Source organism: Natrix helvetica (assembly GCF_964273705.1).
Source record: "Natrix helvetica genome assembly, chromosome: 2".
Classification (NCBI taxonomy): Eukaryota; Metazoa; Chordata; class Lepidosauria; order Squamata; family Natricidae; genus Natrix; species Natrix helvetica.
Genome location: NC_138552.1, coordinates 190,457,305 through 190,478,126, shown reverse-complemented (window position 1 = coordinate 190,478,126; position 20,822 = coordinate 190,457,305). Strand labels below are relative to the sequence as shown.

The 20,822-nt window shown below is 41.3% G+C and overlaps 1 pseudogene across 1 annotated transcript in view; it reads left to right on the top strand.

Moving 5' to 3' along the window:
- The first annotated feature begins 6,418 nt into the window (after positions 1-6,418).
- LOC309388056 (amine sulfotransferase-like) overlaps positions 6,419-20,822 on the top strand; it is a 43,206-nt pseudogene continuing 28,802 nt past the window's right edge. Inside the window, exons 1-2 of the transcript XR_014176851.1 lie at positions 6,419-6,553; positions 7,963-8,100. The product of XR_014176851.1 is annotated as an amine sulfotransferase-like (transcript). The remainder of the gene's footprint in view (positions 6,554-7,962; positions 8,101-20,822) is intronic.

Genomic DNA, 20,822 nt, shown 5'->3' with positions numbered 1-20,822 from the left:
TTGCAAAGTTTTGATTTTGTCCCTTTCGGCGCTAAACCCAGATCGCGCGCTCCCTTTCGGCGCTAAACCCGGAAGTACAGTCTTGCCCCGCCCCTGGCGACGCGACGACGCTTGCCTGCGCTCCACCAGCTCGGCTGGGAATGGAGACGTTTCTCTGCTCAGCAATGTCTTCAGTGGAGTGGTGGCAGCCTGGCAGGCTGAGCCTGCGTCCCTTTCAGGAGCTCCGCTCCGCTGAGGAAACGTCTCCGTTCCCAGCCGAGCTGGTGGAGCGCAGGCAAGCGTCGTCGCGTCGCCAGGGGTGGGGCAAGACCGTACTTCCGGGTTTAGCGCCGAAAGGGAGCGCATGGTGTGGCTCTCTGACTCTCACAGTTTAAAATTTTGGCTCTTTTTGTCGAACTTGTTCGCCACCCCTGCCTTATACAATCCTGATCAAATGGTCATTCAGTTTATTTTTGAATATTTCCAATGAGGGAACACCTACAACTCCAGGAGGCAAGCTATTCCACTACTATTAATTGTTCTAAGAATTAATCAGTGGTATACTTCTTATTTCAGAGGAAAATTTCTCCTTATTTCTAAGTTGGACCTCTCTTTAGCAAACTTTCCACCCATTACTTCTTGTCCTATTCTCTGGAGATAAGTCAGTCCCCTCTTCTCTGTGACAGCCTCTCAAGTATTGAAAAACATGTATCATATCCCTCCTAATCTTTCTCTTTGACAGGCTAGATGTGCCTAGCTCCGTAAACTGTTTCCCTTTATCCTGTCTGCACATGATAGGATCTCAGCATCTCTTTTGTAGTGTGGTGACCAATACTATTTGCACTATTCCAAATGCGGCCTGCCAGGTACAATATAAAGCAGTTTTTATCACTTCTCGTGATCTTGATGCTGTCCCTTCTTTCAACTTATACCAGTGATGGAGAACCTTTTCGGGACCGAGTACGGAAAAGGGAGGGTGTGCGTGTGCGCGCTTGTCTGGGCCGTGACCCAGAAGTGGAGCTGCACAGGGGGCATACATGCACAGGAAAATGAACTTCCAGTTTCTGGCTTGCACGTTGCCCAGCTAGTCTTGCGGTTACTGGCATGGATGTGTGCGTGACAATCAGCTGGCCAGCATGCATGCTCACACGGAAAATGGAAGACCAGCTCTTCCAGTTTCCGGCACTGCCACACACCTGAAGGCCAGCTGATCATCACGTGCGCATGCATGCCAGAAACACAAAAGAGGAACAGACAATGCCATGCGCGCCAGGCAACATGCATCCGCATGCCACTTCAGGCACATGTGTCATAGGTTCACCATGATTATTCTTATACTATAACTTGGCCAATCATGTCAGATCCATTCACTGTCAGGCTTCCAAATAACATCCAAAATTAAATCAGAGTCCAAGGCAAAGTATTGCTCAAAGTTCCAATTTATTAAGAGAGTCATGTTGGCACATGTGGAGAAACACGAATCTGAGCTTCCTGGTTTTCCCCCACCCAGTTGAAAGTTCATGATCTTGCCCCCACACCCACAAGTCCATCACATGGTTCAATCTTCCACTGACATGCTGGCAGTTTCAGCCATCCAGTTCCGGTCAGGTGCAGAGATGCAGAGACAAAGGATGACCTTGGATTCTAGAAAGGAATTTTATTTTGGCTACATAGCATTTTACTCCATATCATCCCCCCTCCCATTTTCCCACAATAGAAACAGCATAGTAGAATAATAGAAAGTGTGGCAGGCCAAAGATCCAAAAAGGAATATGGCTGCAGGCCTTACAGGGGCCTCTCCTCAGAAGAGAAATGGTTCCTGAAAGAGATTAATGTAGGGGCCAGAATTAACCACCTCCCCCCCCAAGGGGACCCTTTGGCTTATCGAGAAACTTATCATGGAATTGTTTTACTAACTTATCTGTTTTTAGGTTCCAGATTTTCACCCAAGTAGCTTCAGACAAAGGGTACCCCTTCCATGCACTAAATACTGTAAGCAACCCCTATACAGCCTGGAGTCTAAGATTTTTTTCACCTCATAATGTGTTTTCCCTTCTATCACTACAGGAGGAGGGAGAGGCTGGGTGGATGGTCTTATGCTGGACCCAATTACTGGCTTCAATAAGCTACAATGAAATACTGGGTAAATTTTCCCTAGAATTCTGGGTAGACTGAGTTGAACTGCAACTGAGTTAATTATCTTCACTATTGGGAATGGACCTATAAATTTTGGGCCAAATTTCTTGCTAGTCTTTCTTAATCTTATGTACTTGGTAGATATGAAAACTTTGTCCCCCACACGAAAGGGGGGTTGGAGCGAGTGGTGTTTATCAGCTTGTTTCTTGTAGGCTTCTAGAGCTTTTTTCATATTTTCCCATCCTTTCTTTAGCGTGTCCATCCATTCAGTCAGCGACATGGAGGAGGGAGGTTCTCTAGGCAGCTCAGGCATGGGAACAAATTCCATGCTACTGGTAATTTGGAAAAGAGTTAATCCAGTGCTGCTGTGACCATGTTGTTATATGCCACTTCGGCGAAGGGTTCAACCAGTTGTCTTGCTGATAGTCCACATAACTCAGGATGTATTGTTCCACTATCGCATTGGCCCTCTCCGCTGCTCCGTTCTTGCTTGGATGAAACACTGAGCTCAGTCCTTATGTGGACCCAATGGACCTCAGGAACTCTCTCCAGAACTTGGCGGTGAACTGGACTCCATGGTCTGAAATGATCCTCCTGGGCACTCCGTGCAGGCGATAAATGTGTTTCACAAACATTTTCGCCAATTTCTTTGCGGATGGCAAATGTCCTTGCTATTGTTGAGCCACGGGTCTGCTGGGAGCGTCGATTTCACTGCTGTTGTCAGCTTTTCCTGGCTTCAGGTGGTGACTTGGGTTGCCTTTTGGTGGGAGGAAGAAAGGATGGGGTGAACCACTTCTTCCTTCTTACTGTCGTACTGTGGTTGTTCTTGACAAGGCATCCAGCAACAAGTTCTTCCCTGCAGATTCAGTTTGAATCTGAATCTTTGGAAATATTGGGCCCAGCGAACTTGTTTTGGGGACAGTCTTTGATGGGCTTTGAGAGCTTTGAGGTTTTTATGGTTACACTAGACCTCATTCCCCCCTTCCAAGAAAAGCCTCCAAGTGAGCAAGGACCACCTGATCGCATACTCTTCTTTCTCCCAACTGGCCCACCTCCTTTCAGTAGTGGTGAGTTTTTTAGAGATCTAAGTGCACGGCAAGAAGTGCTCTTCTTTATCCTTTTGCAGTAGCACTGCTGCTACTGCTACATCACTGGCTTCCGTCCAAGTTTATGAATTGTCATTCTGGGGTGTTGCAGTATGGGCTCTTGGGCAAAGAGCTGTTTTAATTTCTCAAAGGCTTTTTGACAGTCCATTGTCCACTTTAGGGGTTGGTTTGCTTTTGGCTTTGTCGGGGAAGGCCCTGTTTTTAATAGTTCAGTCAATGGGAGGGCAATCTCCATGAAAGCCAGAATGAACTGCCTGTAGAAATTGGCAAATCTAAGAAAGCTCTGTAGTTGTCTGCGAGTACTTGTAGGTTACCAAGCCCAAGAGGAAATAGGGCAGCCTGACATTCAGGTCTCCATGACAGGCTGTCCTTTAAAAAGAGATGTTAATGTCAAAGCCTTAGAGGTGCATAGAATTAATAATCAAACAGAACACAAGCAATACCTTTGATGGCTGGGGCATCACCTATACATATCCTCACATAATGTGGCAGATGACATAATTGCTCTTAATTATTGAATAGGTTTGTACAAAGTAGATGCCTGTTTCTGTTTGACCATGGGCTTGACATGTCTTTGTCAGTTCCCAATATGCTTCTTAAAAAGTGGGCCAGAAATTGTTCAAATGAGGTAGCTTTTTGTAAGACTCCATAATTACATACAGTATATAGGTCAGTATAGTCCAGTGATGGGGAACCTTTTCAGCACCGAGTGCCCAAACCGGAACACATGTGCGTGTGCGCATGCCAGAACACCAGAAACCCAAAGTCCAACTGCCCAGTGCATGCATGCCTGCGTTTTGGTTGGTCTTTTTGGCCATTTTCAGCCTGAAAAAACACCCTGAAAACTGGTCTGAAAAAGACCCAATAAGCAGCCTGCTTTTGGGGCATATTTTAGCCATTTTTCGGTGCTCAGGTGCCTGTGAGGACCAGCTGGCCAGAAGAGCAGCTGGCAACAGTGCATGCGCCCACAGAGGGGGCTCTGTGTGCCACATCTGGCAGGCGTGCCATAGGTTCCCCATCACGAGTCTAGCCAGTGATGAAATCTAATATTTTTTTACAACCGGTTCTGTGGGTGTGGCTTGATGGGGGGAGTCATTTAACTGGGTGGGCGTGGCTATATAGTCATATAACTGGGGGATCAAAAGAAAGAAACTCACAATGTCCTGCTGGAGCAGGGTTGGACTAGATGATCTCCAGGTACCTTCCAGTCCTGGATCATCCTCTCTAGCTGCTTCTAGTGCCAGGTTTGTAATCCTTCCTCCCTCTCCTTTTTCTCTACCTACCTCTCTTTTCCTTCCTTCCTTCCTTCCTTCCTTCCTTCCTTCCTTCCTTCCTTCCTTCCTTCCTTCCTTCCTTCTTTCCTTCCTTCTGTCCTCAGCATCCCCACCCCTGTTTTTAGCCTAGCAGGCCTCAGGGAAGCCTGCTGGGAGCAAAAACAGACCCTCAATCCCCGTTTATGGCCTAGCAGGCTGCTGGGAGCAAAAACAGATCCCCACCCCCACGTTTCCGGAGAACCTGTAGTAAACAAAATACTTAAAAAGTTTTTTTTTAAGTTCCGAAGCTCAGCTGTGCATCCTGCGATGTTGGAACATTTTTTCTTCTAATTTTTACTACCGGTTCTGCAAACCAGTATCATTTTTTACTACTGGTTTAGGCAAACCGGCCCAAACTGGTAGCATTTCACCCCTGGGTCTAGCCCAAATTCTATGCAGATGTTTCTGTACACAGTCCCAGCTACTTGGTTGTGCTCAGTGGTGCGATTCCAATTTTTTTACTACTGGTTTGGGGGGGGGGTGGCTTGGGCGTGGCTTGGTGGTCATGTGAGTGGGTGGGCGTGATCAACTCAATGTCATTCCCACCCAATCACATGACCCAGCCATACCTACCCAGGTTTTGTGGCTCCCTGTGTTTTCTGTGGGAAATGGGTCATGTGACTGGGTGGGCATGGCCAACTTGATTGGTCTCACCCTTATGAAATTTCTCCTTAGTCTAACTCACAACAAAATAGCACAATAAAATAGCACTGTATGTAATAGCACCAATATTTAGAAAAGAATAGGATAACAGAGTTGAAAAGGACCTTGGAGGTCTTCAAGTCCAACCTCCTGCTTAGGCAGGAAACCTTACACCACTTCATACAAACGATAGTCCAATCTTTTCTTTAAAACTTCCAGTGTTGGAACATTTACAACTTCTGGAGGCAAGCTGTTCCACTGATTGGTTGTTCTGTCAGGAAATTTGAGGGGCTCCTACAAAAATGAGGGAGTCAATCTATTTTCCAAAGCACCAAAAGGCACAACAAGAAACAATGGAGGAAAACTAACCAAAGAGAGAAGCAACCTAGGACTAAGGAGAAATTTCCAAAGGGTGAGATCAATCAACCAATGGAATAGCTTGCCTTCAGAAGTTATGGGTGCTCCATCACTAGAGGCTTTCAAAAAGAGTGAGGGAAGTACACCCCAAAAGGACAGTGGCAGGCACCACTAAAACAATGCAGAAAACTTTAAACAACCATTCCCCTTTAAAAAAAAAGAACCCCAAAGCAAACGCAACGGCTGAGATGGAAACTAAGAGCAGCTGCTCAAGCTAACTAAAAGCCGGAGGGTGTACCAAAAGCCATTAACCCTTCCAACTCTATTATTCTATGTTCTCTATGTTCTAAATTGTGTGCTTTGTAGCAGAAGTACAACTGGTTGTACCAAAGATGCACTTAATTCATGGCCTGTATGATCAAGCTGCATCATTGTCCCCTCCTGTATCCCCCCCCCAGGAAGAAACAAGCAGTAGCCATCACTGAGCAACTATAAACTCCAGGGAGTATCAACTGTTCACAGAAGTGCTGCTTAATGCTGTTTATAATGAAAATGTTTGTAATCTTGCCCTTCTTCCTGAAGGGAAGAGATGAATCCCATCCCTAAATGGGTGATTGATGGGTTTCCTTGTCCTAATCCTCTCAGTTTCTGTTGTTTATTGACTTAATTCAGCCCGTATAGCTGCATTCTAGCTGTAACTGTTAAGTGTTAACTGAAGGGAGAGAGAGTGGGGGGGGAAAAAACGTATCTTGCACTTTATTTTTAACTAGTTCTCTGAACTGCATAAGCAATTAAATAACAGTTTGGGCGAACCGGTGAGAACCAGTTGAATCCCACTTGTGCCAGAGGTTGTGGGTGCCCTGTATCACTGTGGCTTTTAAGAAGAGACTGGATAGCCATTTATCAGAAATAGTATAGGTCCAAAGCCCCTTCCAACTCTGTTACTGTTACTAGTACTGGTAGTCATTAACAAAATCATTTGGAGGTGTGTGAACCTGGTTCTCTCTTCCAACCAGTTTGGTGAGAAAGAAGGCCCAGAAATGAGGCAATTTCTGCATTTTACTTTTCTTGACAACTTTCTGTGTTATTCAACCTCATTGGAGCAGTGTGATCTATATTCTGTTCAAACTAAACGTGGATCAATGTAGCTAATTAATCATCACAAAAGTTTGCTTTAGGAAGTTATGCAATTAGGTTTGTTTTCTGATGTCTTGGTTTATTTATAAACTGCCTAGAATATGAAGGATTTGGAAGTCCAGCCTCTGTATCTTTTCATAGTCAACAGATAAAAGCCTGCTTCTAAATTTTAGGAGTATCATTTTCCTTCTGCTCTGTTCGGTGCTTTATTTCTGAAAGAGGTATTCAATAATCAACAAGACACTGAAAAAAGTGCCTTATGATTGTTTTTCACACTTATGACCATTGCAGCATCCCTATGGTCCCATGATCAAAACTGAGATCATTGGTAACTGATTCATATTTATGATGATTGCAGTGTCCTAGGGTCATGTGATCATTCTTTTCGACCTTCTGACAACCAAAGTCCATGGGGAGACCATATTCACTAAACCACTGTGTTACTAACTCAACAACTGCAGTGATTCACTTAATGACTGGCAAGAAAGATCATAAAATCATCATGAAAACCCAACTTTTCATTTTTGTTATTATTATTCATGTATATCTGTACCAAGGAAGAAAGAGGAAGAAAGTTATGGTCACTGTCTCTTTCTTGTACCATATTGACAGAGACAGTCAGGATAAGGCCATTAAAGAAAACTACAGCTTATCCTTAAAGATTGTGATTGCCTTCATAGTTAATAGCCACAGTGGGCACAAAAACCCACGAACTTACCCTGCACATATTGTAACATTGACTCCACAAAACACATTACGGAGAGAAAAAAATATTAACTTATTCAATGAGGAGAAGTTACCGTAGTCCTGAAGGGCTGATAGCCAAATGTTCTGGAAATTCAAAGCAACTTTGCAGTAAGAAAGTAAAGATTGGGCTTTCTAAATTAGACTTTTGCTAATATACTTTTAATATTATGCTCCATTGAATTCTGAGAAACTCCTTAAATTCCCTCTTTCCTTTCCATCAAAAAGTGGTGATACCAACATACATTTTTATTAGTTTTTCCAATGTTAAATTCCCAAAACTTCTCCATCTCCCGAGAATATGTAGCAACTATTAGAATTCCAACTTGTTTTACTCGATATTAAAATCCTTAAATATAATATTTGAGTTATGGTTTTAATACTATTCAAAAAAATCCAATTCTTCAGGTTGTCTTTCATTGGGGACCATTGCTGAAATAGCAAATAGAGTTTATAAAGGGCTTATAAACTCAGATATCATGACACTCCACCTATGTGCCAGATTTTAGCATTAAGGAAAAATACCTCTAATTTATTTTTTATTGCAGTCAAAAGCAAAATGCAGAACTGAAATTTAAAGGGTGTTATTTCTCTTCAGAAGTCGTAAAACTTAAAGATCTTGAGGCAAAAGAAGATTTCGAGTGTCAGGGACAGTGATACATTCATAATCGCTTATTCAAAATCTGGTAAATATTCAATAAAATGAATATGAGCAATGTATGCATTTCATACTGCAATTAAACCTTCTCCTTGGGAAGTTTCATTCTGCCCCTCCCTATGTTTTAAATAGTCCTTATTGTTGGAAATTATTCTGCAATTGGCAGATTTAATAAGTATGCTAAAGACGCATACATTTTGTGTATTCTTTTAAATTTCTGGTATTAGTGAATCCTCCATGATGATGTCCTTCAATGAGTAAGGGAATTCTGCATGATTTGAGTCTTATTTACGGGACATTTTGAAGATATTATAACCAAGGAAGAATCTCCATTCAGGAGTGGAAAAATCCCACCCAGAAAGAAAACATTTAACTCTTGCTTCTCCTGTTTTGACCCAAGAGAACTTTTTCTATATTATAACATGGTGCTACTTTACTATTCACCCCACCATTTCCTCTGTCTCACATTTTTAAGCCACAAAAAAGAGGTCACTGATCACTTGTATTCAAGAGCTTTTTAGACAATTTCAAGGATAGTTTTTTCTGAAAATGATACTTTTTCTCTGGCATTGGTGTGTTGAAAGAAAAGGTAGGAGGAAATTCTGGATTTAAAGCTGGCCAACCAATGTAAGGCTGGAATGTAAGATGATGAAATGAGGATGAGTCAGCAGAAGTATTGCTGCTTTAAGAAGCTGGGTTATTGCTACATTAAGAAGCTGTCTATATAAGAGACGCCATGTGAGGGCGCCTCTTTCTCCTAGAGCTGTAATGGTGAACCTATGGCATGCGTGCCACAGGTGGCATGTGGAGCCATTTCTGAGGGCACACTAGGCATTGCCCTGTCAGCTCCAGTGTGCATGTGCACGCTGGCCAGCTGATTTTCGGCCTTGCTTTTCGGCCATTTTTAACCCTTTGGAGGCTTCCCTGAATCCTCCTGAGGGTGACAAACCGCCCAACGCGCAAACTGGAAGTTTGGGAATGGACTTCTGGTTTATGTGTTGGGCTTTTTTTGTCTTCCGGAGGCTTCAGGAAAGCCTCCTGAAGCCTCTGGAGGGAGAAAAATGTCTCAACAGGCAACCCGGAAGTCCTTTCCTGAACTTCCGGCTGCGTGTTGGGCCCTTCCCAGGCTCCTAGAAAGCCTTTGGAGCATGAGAAGGGCGTAAAATGGACCTACGGGGCCTACCAGAAGTCGGAAAATGGGCCATTTCTGGCCTCCGGAGAGCCTCCGGGGGGGCAGGGGAGGCCATTTTCACCCTCCCCAGACTTCAAGAAAGTTGTGTGTGCATGCGTGGGACAGCGGGGGGGGGGTCATGTGCACAGGTGCAGGGGGCACAGAGAGGGTCTTAAATTATGGGAGTGGGCACGTGCATGCTTTTGGCACCCAAGGTGAAAAGGATTCTCCATCACTGTCCTATTGTATCTCTCTCTTCATGTATTATCTTAACAGTAGTTCTCTGTGTAGAGGTGGAGATTGCTTGCCTATCTGTGCCTAGAACATGTGTGTGTGTGTGTGTGTGTGTGTGTCTGTGTGTGTGTGTACATATATGTCCTGTATGTCTTGTATATAAACCACTGTTTGTATGACAAACCTTCGTGTCCTGTACTTGTGCTCCTGGGCTGTCTCAAAAATAGTAGCCACACTATGCACACTCTGACACCATCTCATTAGCAGATGGACCCTTCTCAGTTATTCTCTTTGCAAGAAATGCCACATTGCTACCTTGTGAATAGATAAGTTAGATAATGTTGATTTGGTTTGGAATTCTGTACATGTGATTGTGGCCTGTGTTAATTCTCCTTTCACAAATAAATCCCTCTGTTTTGGACCCCGAAACTTTGTGTCACTAAAACAGGCATTTCTTATTTAAAGTCTTGCTTAGAGAACAGACCTCATTGACTGCAAGGTTCTCCTTCCGCCTTTAGTTTTTTTACCAGGTTTTTGGATATTTTTCTCATGCTGTCACTTTGAACAAACAATTCCCAAGCTCCTTTCCTTCTGAATGCTCTAGAGTTGAGAAGAAGGAAAAAAATGTATTGAGGTAATGCCATGAGGTTCAAATTCAATAATGCCACCTGCCTTACGTAGTTCCTTCCTTCTGTCCCCTTTAAAGAAGAGGTCTGAAAGTAGCAAAAGAAATCATGTTTCCACTATGAAATGAGCCCCTTCCTACTCCAACAAGAAACAAATGTAAGGCCCAGGGTTTAGAAAGTAGCACATTTGGAGGCATAGGTTTGATATTGACAGCAGGAAAATTTGATGTTAAAGGACTGGAGAAGTTGTGTTTGGTTAAAACCTTTGCTCTGTCAACCCCAATAGCTACATTCACTATCCTATCATCCCCAATGGTTAGAACCAGGGGTGAAATTCAGCAGGTTGTGACCAATTCTGGAGAACCGGTAGCAGAAATTTTGAGTAGTTCAGAGAACTGGCAAATATTACCTCTGGCTGGCCCCAGAGTGGAGTGGGAATAGAGATTTTGCAGTACCCTTCCCCTGCCATGCCTACCAAGCCATGCCCACATAACTGGTAGTAAAAAATTTGAATTTTATCACTGGTTAGAACCTTTGCCTTGTCAGCCCCAATGTTTAGATATGTCACTCTGTCAACTCCAATAGCTACATCCATTGCCCTATCAGCCCAAGGGTTAGATCCATTGCCCCAAGGGTTAGATTAGTGATTAGGTTCATTGCTCTGTCAGACCCAATTGTTAGATCATTTATTCTATTAGACCTAAGGGTAAAAACTATTGCCTTATCAACCCCAATGGTAGGTCCATAGTGCTCTCAGTAACACTTGCAACATCTAAAGAAAAAAAGGGAGGCACCATTCATTATTTAACCATCTAGATGAATTTCCAGTATCTTTAACTGTTATCACTTTCAAAATTGCTATTTTTGTGACATACTTCTGGAGAAGGCTCTCCCTCCCTCCCTCCCTCCTTCTCACTCACTCACTCTCACACACACAAAACAAAGTCAAATCTTGATTAAAAGTGCTTAGATCTTTTAATCTAGGAATAAGGAATCTAAGATATGAGAGGAGATGATAGAACCAGCATTCTTAAACCCCTGAACCGTTGTTGATTGAGATTAGTCTGTAATTAATTTCATAGTGAAACAATTAGTGAAACAAAGTAGTTGCAATATTTAAACATATTCAGAATTCACATTCATATTATCAAGTTAACTTTTAAGTGTTCTTTTTATGAAACCAAATTTAGCTATCTAATGAAATATCAGTTTTACTTTTGATCCATTCATTTAGTTTCCTTCAGTTTTGAGGAAGAAGTTGACAATTAATACAGAAATTGTACATAGATATCTGCAAAGTTTTAATTAATGCATTTTCATGAAAGGAGTAATATTCTGTTTCATGTAGGTCAAAAAAGAAAATATTTTAGGGAGCTGGCCAAGAGTGCATTCAGAATCAGAGACTTTTTAAATGTAATTCACAATGCAGTAGAACCTTTGGTCATGACCATAATTCGTTCCATAACTTTGGTCACAGCATGATTTGGTCGTGACCCAAATGTAAAATTGGAAAATTGACGCTTACAAAAAAAAATGACACGGAAGGGCAAATCGACCACAAAAAAATTTAAAAATGTGAGAATTTTTTGGTCGGAACCTGATTTAGTCATGGTCAGAAGCATTCGTGACCAGAAGTTCTACTGTATGATCTAATAATATTCTTGCTTGCTTTAAGGCATTTCTCCACTTCAAATGGGATATTTCGAAATATTAAAACAGAATGTGTTTTTCCCCCCAAGGTAATGCATAGCTATGTGAAACAGTCAAGTTCTATTCTCATGCTTGAAGAAACTCTCCGAATTTAGATGAAAATAACTCTGACATCACAGAATAGGTCTAGTGTTCTAATTATTATTTCTCACAGTACATACACGAATGATTCTATTGTTGATCTTAATTGATTCCTACCCTTTAAATCAGATGAAATTTAACTTATTTTTTCTCTTAGAGGTACATATTTAGTGATGTAAGTAACATGAACCCTAGGTAATTTCCATGATGTTTAAAACAATTGATTTTCTTTTCTAGGAATTATCTGGATCCAGAATATTTTATGGTTGATTTTGTATGAAGGCCATCAGAATGGAACAGAAAATATTTCTATAGCAGCTCAGGCTCCATTCCTAGATTACAACATATACAATGTGGATATCGCCCAGATCTCATCACCTCGTGTCTTCATGTCACACCTGCCATATTACCTTGCTCCCAAGACACTGAGAGCCAAAAGGGAAAAAGTAGGCAGCTCTTGTTCTCTATTCTAACTTAATAGCGAATTGCTTGATAAATAGAGGTATCCTTAATTTATGTGAGGGGCCCTGGGTGTTCTTGGAGCTAGCTTGTTTGGTTGTAGATGCTTCATTACCCTAACTAAGTAACATCATCAGTGCTAGTAAGGAGGGCTGTTTGCTGTCAGTTTATATTCTGGTGTCGTGCCTATCTATGGGGGTGGGGTGATCTTAGAGATTCTTTGGTTGGGTTGTTTACTGATGGCTCTTTGGCAGTTTCTTGATTGGGGTATTGTTTACTTGATTGATGGTCTGACATTAATCTTGGAATTAATCTATGCTGATCTGGATGCTGATTACTGGTAGAGAAGTGTTGGAGTCTTTTTGTTTTCTTTTGGGCTGGTTGATTGTGGGAATGAGAGGTAAAGCTATGTAAAGGCATGCGTAGAAACTACCATGATCTCAGTGGATGTTTATCTTGGAAACCTACAAACTCACCTAATTAGCAGAAGCAGATGCAGGAATAAAGGAAAGGTGATGTACAGCCGTTATCTATTAGCTCATTAATTCACCAGAGCAAAGGCATGAGGTAACCTTGGCCTGAATAGTATTCTTGATTCTCTAGGGAAGATTTGGGGGAGTGAACCTGTTATTGTAATGTGTTGTTGCTCTGTGCTTTGCTTGTAAAAACTTTAAAAAAGCCAAATAAACTCTGCGAGAGGCAGACAGATATTTTGGACACAAACTGCATGATGGATTTCTGAAACCTACATCTGGTGCTGAAACCCGGGAACACCCTTCGGGGGAGCAACAGCCAACATACTTACCTCCCGTCTGGAACAGACCCCACGGCATGCCAATCGTCCTACGGGACCCCTCAGAGGTAAGTTTGGGTTGCAATCTGTCTCACCAGCAGCAAATTGTACAAGAATTTAGATTCTTGATACAGGAGTCAGATGTTACAACACCTGAGGCATTCATAAGGAAGCTGGCTGGAGGGATAGGGAAACAATGTCCTTGGAAGATAGGTCTCAGTGCCATCAAGTAGTAGAAAAATTTGGCTCTAAAGTTTTGGCAGGACATCAATTGACCACCGAGCCTTCATCTGATTATGATCAAGTAAAAATTATTCCCCTAAAATCATCTTCAATTGGACTTCCAGCTCCTCACAGAGAGGCTAATTCTTCTGCTTCTCCACAGTCAGAGGAACAATTAGAAAAAGAGGAGGGGAAGAAAGAAGATATGTTTTCTGTCTGTCCACCTAAATTGATTCCACAAGATCATGAAATAATTGGTTTAAAGGATTGTTTTTCTTCTATTCTTTGCCCTGCTTTGCAAGAAAAGTTTCACTTTACTGCTGGTCAGGAAAAGTCCGTTTTCTGTGTGTCTGCTTCCCTCCCCCCACCTCCCCCTCTTCAGGAAGAGTCTGTGAACAGATTGCAGGATGGTTTAAAACAACAAATAGCTAATTCCAGCTTGCCTCCAGAAGTTGTGAATGCCCCAATACTGGAAGTCTTTAAGAAGATGTTGGATAGCTATTTGTCTGAAACGGTATAGGGTTTCCTGCCTAGGCAGGGGGTTGGACTAGAAGACCTCTAAAGTCCCTTCCAACTCTACTATTGTATTGTATTATTGTAATTCCAAAGCTCAGATGAAGTTTTTGGTGAAATTAGCAAAGGAGAAAGCTACTTCTAAATGCCGGAGGGCAATTATTGCTTTGGGGAACAATCCTGAGTTGGCAGAAATGATTGAAGCATGTCAAGATATAGGAACAGTCTCTCATCAGGCTAATTTATTGGCAGCTGCTTTTCCGCAAGGCAGCAAACCTCAAGGAAAATGTTATAAAAGGGATTGTCGAAAGTTAAGGGGGGAAATGCCTGCAACTTCCCCCAGCCCTTTCCACCAAGGGCTGAAGCTAAAGCAAAATGTCCAAAATTATTTCGTTGGTTGATTTATACATTTACTTAGTTCTTTTTGCTTCAAATTTATTCATTGACTTTGGTAAATCACTATATGGATGATATTTTAACTGGAGCCCCAAAGATACCACTTAATTGGCTTTCAGAAATACAAAATGATTTGACTGTTTAAGGGTTGCAATTTTTCCCCAGAATAAAGTACAGCTACATGCTCCTTATCTGTATTTGGGTCATAAGATGTTGCATTCCTATTCTGCCCCGGCATTTCTTTGTTTGAAATTGCCTAACATTATGTCACTAGTTAACTTACAACAGTTATTGGGTACTCTTAATTGGGTAAGGCCATATTTTTCTTTGCTGACACATTTATTGTTTGAATTACTGACCAAAGGAAAACAACCTGGAGATGTTATCGTGATTTCCTCAGCTGCATTTGCCGCAGTTGAGGAGATTAATGATCTTTTGAGCATTCAATGTGTGGGTTGCATCCCTCATAGAAATTGTCAGCTAACTCTTTTGATGCTTTTAAGACAGAAGATTCCATTTCAAAATGTTTTACCATTTATCCAGGCTGTTGCTGATTTAATAACCTTGGGTTTGTCATAGAAATTAGACTGACTTAATTAATATTATTTTTCCTAACCCAAAATTTGATTTTCAATTTTATTTTCAGCATAATTTATCTCTTCAGTGTGCTTTAACTGACTACGTGGGTCGTATTGCCTATCATTTGCCTAAAGATCTTCGGCTTGCATGTTTAATGACTTTTCATTTCCTACTTCTCTTGCTTTCATTTCTCTGTTTTCGCAACACTGTTTTTCAAGTGGAGGGTGAACGAGAGGAGTAATTGCTTATAAGGACTCTCATGAAAGTTTCCTACCCTGCAATGCAGTTGTTCCTGCAACATTTTCTTAAAATTGTTTGTTGCTATTTTAGCTTTTTACATCTTTTCTCAACAAGCTTTTTAACTACATTTCTGACTTTCATTATGTTTGTCAATTTATTTTGAATTTTCTAGGTATTTATCTTATGGCTTTGTTTTTAACTTTGCAGCAACTATTTTCACATACGCAGTCATTTGTTTTTTCCAGGACCTTTTTCTTAAAGCAACAGGTATGCAACTCAGATGCAGCTGTTCATGTTTTAACTACGTTTTTCTTCAGATTTCTTTTTTAATTACTTTTTTTCCATCAGAATGCCAGAGGGCTGGCACAAGCTTGCCATATTCCAATTGACCAGGCCAAGCAAATTGCTTCATCTTGCCCCCAGTGTTCTGCAGCATCCCCTTCTGGGGTCACGGAAGTTAATCGCCGTGGTTTAGCCTCTAATCTACTATGGCAAATGGATGTCACTTATGTTCCCTCTCTGGCTCCCTAGAAGTAAATTCATTTATTTATTTTTATTTTTTGGGCCACATTTCAATGAAGAGCAACTGCTAGTCATGCTTTTTCTCATCTTTTTTCAGCCTTTACTGTCTTGGGTAAACCCTTTTCTTAAAAAACTGATTATGGCCTATTTTTCATTGGCTTTTTGCAATTTTGTACAAATTGAAACATTGTTTTAATTCATGGTTTTTTTTATAATTCCACAGGTCAAGCCATTGTGGAACGTTTTAATTGGTCCTTTAAGGACTGTCTTCACAAACAAATAAAAAAGGAGGGATCTCGGGTACCTAACAATTGGTGTACCCCAATTTGGCTAATTTGGCATAGGTAACATAATAGATTTAAAAAGTTTGTTTGCCTCCCCCGCAAGGGGGACGAGGATATGTTGTGCTTGCTTCTACAGGTTTTTGTGGATTCTAGCACGTGATGTTTGTCCAGCCAAAAATATTGTGGTATCAGTTCCCAAATCCAGTTCTAGAGATGACCAAGGTGACTTTTCAGACAGCACAGCGGCCAATACGATCTTGCCAAAACAGCTGTCCAGTGACCACCAAAGCGCAAGCAGTGCTGTAACAACGACACGTGGAACAAATCCCCGAGAACTTATGCGCTGCCATTTTTGCCAAGTCCTCAGTCATCATTTGTTTATGTTTACTTGTTCTGTCATCTCACCCAAAAACTCACTTGAACAATGACTGAAGTAAAAATCTATGGGTGCAGCTAATATTACACAAATGGACGTATCTTGCTTATCTGAATTGTACATGGAACATTTACTTTCTACATGTTTGGATCCTGTTTGAATCCTGTCTGCAGTAATTCAACACTTCATTGGTTTGAACTATAAGACTATCTTTCACTGGGGATTGATTGCCTATGATCTGCCCCCTCATGCAATTGCTTTGTATACTCCCATAGTAGTAGTTCCTGAAAATGTAACATGTGCTAAAGTAGTTAACTGTACATCTTCAAGTAAAAAGCCTTACTGTCTTCATATTAGTTCACCTACTTTAAATTGTACAGCTTTTGAGGAGGTTTCATTTCACTTTGCTCATGTTTGGCTTCCGCAAGGATGGTTTTTTACATGTGGTCACGAAACTTTTAATTACATTCCTGCTAATATTAGTGAAGCGCAATGTTGCTTTAGCTAGTTAATTCCTGTTTTGCTTTCTAAGCAGCAATTCCATTTCAGACATTCTAGACGAGGAGTCATGCTGGACAATACTTGTGACTCTGAGATAGCTTTACTTAATAAAGTAGAATATGTAGCATTGGCTATATTTATAGTGGGTGTGCCAGCGCTTGCTGCTCGTGCTCATCTTAATATTAATGCTGTTGCATGTAATTTGGCAAAAACAATTAATGCTACTTTTTTAGCTATTTCAGCAATTAATCATGAGCTACAAGCTTTGCATAAAGCTATTTTGCAAAATCGTGCTGCTATCGACTATTTGCTTCTTCGCCAGCATATGGGTTGTGAAAGTTTTGATGGGATGTGTTGTTTTAATCTTTCCGATGAATCCAGAATTATTCAGCATCAATTTGATATTTTACATAAATTGGCCTCTGATTTGAAAATTGATACCCTAGGATCTTGGTGGGAAAGCTTTTGGTTACCCACAGGTCTGTTGGGAAATATCCTATGTTATTTAGTTATTATCTGTGCTATTTTAATTGGCGGGTGCCATTTTGTTCAATGCCTTCCCTCCCTTTGCAAAATGTGCATTACAGCTTTTTGCCCTAAACCCCCTCCTACATTGCCTCAGGGTCAGGTATATGTCCTGTATAAACAATTACAGGGATGTTCCTCTCCTGAAGGGTAGCCCCTCCTATGATGTCTTGTCAAACAAAATAAAAAAGAGTGAGATGTGGGAATGAGAGGTAAAGCTATGTAAAGGCATGCGTAGAAACTACCATGATCTCAGTGGCTGTTTATCTTGGAAACCTACAAGCTCACCTAATTAGCAGAAGCAGATGCAGGAATAAAGGAAAGGTGATGCACAGCCGTTATCTATTAGCTCATTAATTCACCAGAGCAAAGGCATGAGGTAATCTTGGCCTGAATAGTATTCTTGATTCTCTAGGGAAGATTTGGGGGAGTGAACCTGTTATTGCAATGTGTTGTTGCTCTGTGCTTTGCTTGTAAAAACTTTAAAAAAGCCAAATAAACTCTGCAAGAGGCAGACAGATATTTTGGACACAAACTGCATGATGGATTTCTGAAACCTACAGTTGATTGTCTCTTTTGCACAGTCTATAGATGTTGTTAATATCTATGTGTCTATTGATGGCTGATTTTTCAGAGTGCTAGGTTTCTAGAAATTCCTGGCATTTTTGAACTTGGCCTGGTCTGTTTTGAAAATAAATTTCATGAGAATATTTCCATGCTGTTAAGGTGACACATGTGTCATGTATTAGTTGTGGTGGAACCCCATATCTTTACAGGACATGCCATCTTATAATTTGATTCTTAGAACTTGTGCAGTCCATGTCATGAATCCTAAGTAAGATCAAACCTTACCTATCCCTATAATAGATATTTAGATGATCATGATAAAAAATGTAAGAAATAGAGGAAATGGCTTAATCTTTAAACAATTAGAGCACAAAAATTCCATTCCTTTTGCTAAAAACCAAACGAGAAGAAAGGAAGAAACATGGGCATAGGAGTAGACTCTACATCCAGATATATCCCTACTAAAGGAACACTGAATGCAAGAGAAATCTATCCCTGTCGTGAGGGAATTAAAAAAGAAGGAAGACAGCTCTCAGGGACTGGAATTATGGCTACCCAATAAGAAGTCTTATAAGAAATCTAAGGGAAGCGGTGGCTCAGTGGCTAAGATGCAGTGGCTCAGTGGCTAAGATGCTCAGCATGTCAATCAGAAAGTTCAGCAGTTCGAATGCATAGCACCACGTAATGGAGTTAGCTCTCGTTACTTGTCCCAGCTTCTGCCAACCTAGCAGTTCAAAATGTAAAAATGCAAGTAGAAAAGTAGGAACCACCTTTGGTGGGAAGATAACATCATTACATGTGCCATCGGCTTTTAGTCATGCCGGCCAAATGACTTCGGACAGTGCTAGCTATTCAGCTTTGAAACTGAGATGAGCACTGCCCCGTAGAGTTGGAAATGACTAGACATATGTGCAAGGGGAACCTTTACCTTTAATAAGAAGTCTAAGGAAGAAGTTACCCCCCTTCCACGGGTTTAAGAGCTGCTGAGAAAATCAGAGTTCAAGGAAAGGCAATGGAAGACATCATAGCTTTTGAGGACTTTTCAAAAGCCATCAAGCTGGAGACTTCATAGAATCCTTTGTGTTGCCCTTGGATCAGTGGTGGGTTCCGGGTCCCGTTGTAACCAGTATGGTGTAACGGGACCGGGCATCCATCACATGAATGTGCGCAGCGTGCGCATGTGTACTTACCGCCCATGATGCTCTGTGATGCCTCTGTGATGCTCCAGCTGATCAGCGGAGCATTGCGCAGGTGCCGTACGCTCTGTGTGCGGAAGCCCCAAACAGCTCAAATACAGGGAAGGAGCACGGATGGGCGGGTGGACCCTCCGGAGCGCCGTACTGGAATGGTATCTGGTGCTCCCAGCAGGCAACAGTACTCCCATACCGGGACATACTGGTCGTATCCCACCACTGCCTCAGATGTAGGCTCTTGGTCAAGCTGTACATTTACAGCACTGAAATCCAAGCAGACCTTTTTCCTTGTTCTCTGCATTGTGAGACAAAGTCTTCAACTGAACAGGATGATGAAATTGTATTTGAAGATTTGCCTTTTTTTTTTCAAAAAAAAAGGTTGTTTCTTACTTAAATGAAAAATCACTACATAGGCTGACCCTTTAAAACACAGGATGAGTTTGAGCCAATTACTTTATCTCAGTGTTCTCAAATTCATGGCATGATAGTGAGAATAAAATGTGATGGGCACAGAATAAACTTTATATCATCTTATACTCTTAGAGGAAAAAGGGGATAAAATGAAATATTTTAAGGATTTAGATAATTTTTAGAAGAATATCTTTTTAGGGCACCTATAACAAAAATAAATGTATTTATTATAGATTACATATAAATATATGTATATACTATCTTGCAGGTCATTTATGTGTACCGAAATCCAAAAGATGTTATGGTTTCCTATTTTCATTACATGAATGCGATGAAAAGAATAGAAAAATCTGGCATGGAGCCATTTATGCACAAACTTATATCTGGAAAAGGTAAGATGAAAACAAGATGTTTGTGACAATGCTGGTTTCCTAGTGCAGCCCTTCGAGTTATTGACAATAAGAGCACCCAGTTTGGAGCAATGGAGCAAAGAGGATACAACTTCATATCTAATGAATTCAAAGTGTCTTCACCCTCCAATCAGGTGGTATTCAGCCAGTTCTGACAGGTTCTGGAGAATCGGTAGTGGAAATTTTGAGTACTTCAGCGAACTGGCAAATAGGCTGCCCCGCTCCCGCTGCCTCCCAGCTGATCTTTTGTTGCCTTGCACAGGAGAACAGAGCTGGAAAACAGGTTAGTGGGGAGGGAATGGGGATTTTGCAGTAACCTTCCCCTGCCACACCCACAAAGCCACGTCCACAGAACCGGTAGTAAAAAATGTTGAATCCCACCACTGTCTCCAATGAGCCCCTAGGCTAAATCTCATCTTGCAGAATTGCATCTCATTGGTTTCTGTGGAAAGACTCATGAAACACTTAGGAACCACCGCTACTCTATCAACTATATCTATCTGTCTGTCTGTCTGTCTAATTATATAAATGTTTTAAATAAATAAATAATAAATGATCAATTATTTCCATTCTCTGTTTGCACCAACAGGTTTTTTTCCAAATGTGGCCTTTGATCATATCAAAGGGTGGTAGACACATCAGGATAAATTCAATATTCTCATCATGTGCTATGAGGAAGTGATCCGGGTGAGGCTTTTCACTTCTCTTCTTGCTCTGTGATCAACATTAACAGGCAGGCTCTTGAGTCCCTCTAGCCAAAAAGTATTTATCAATAGAAGAAAATATTTGTAGCTCAGGGTTGAACTGTGGGGTCCTTGGTGCTCTCTGAGCTTGGTGGTTTTCTTGCAGATGTTTCATTACCAGACTATATAATATCATCAGTACTTGAAAGGAGTGGAGTTTGCTCTTATTTTCATCTACTAGTGGCTTACCCTGT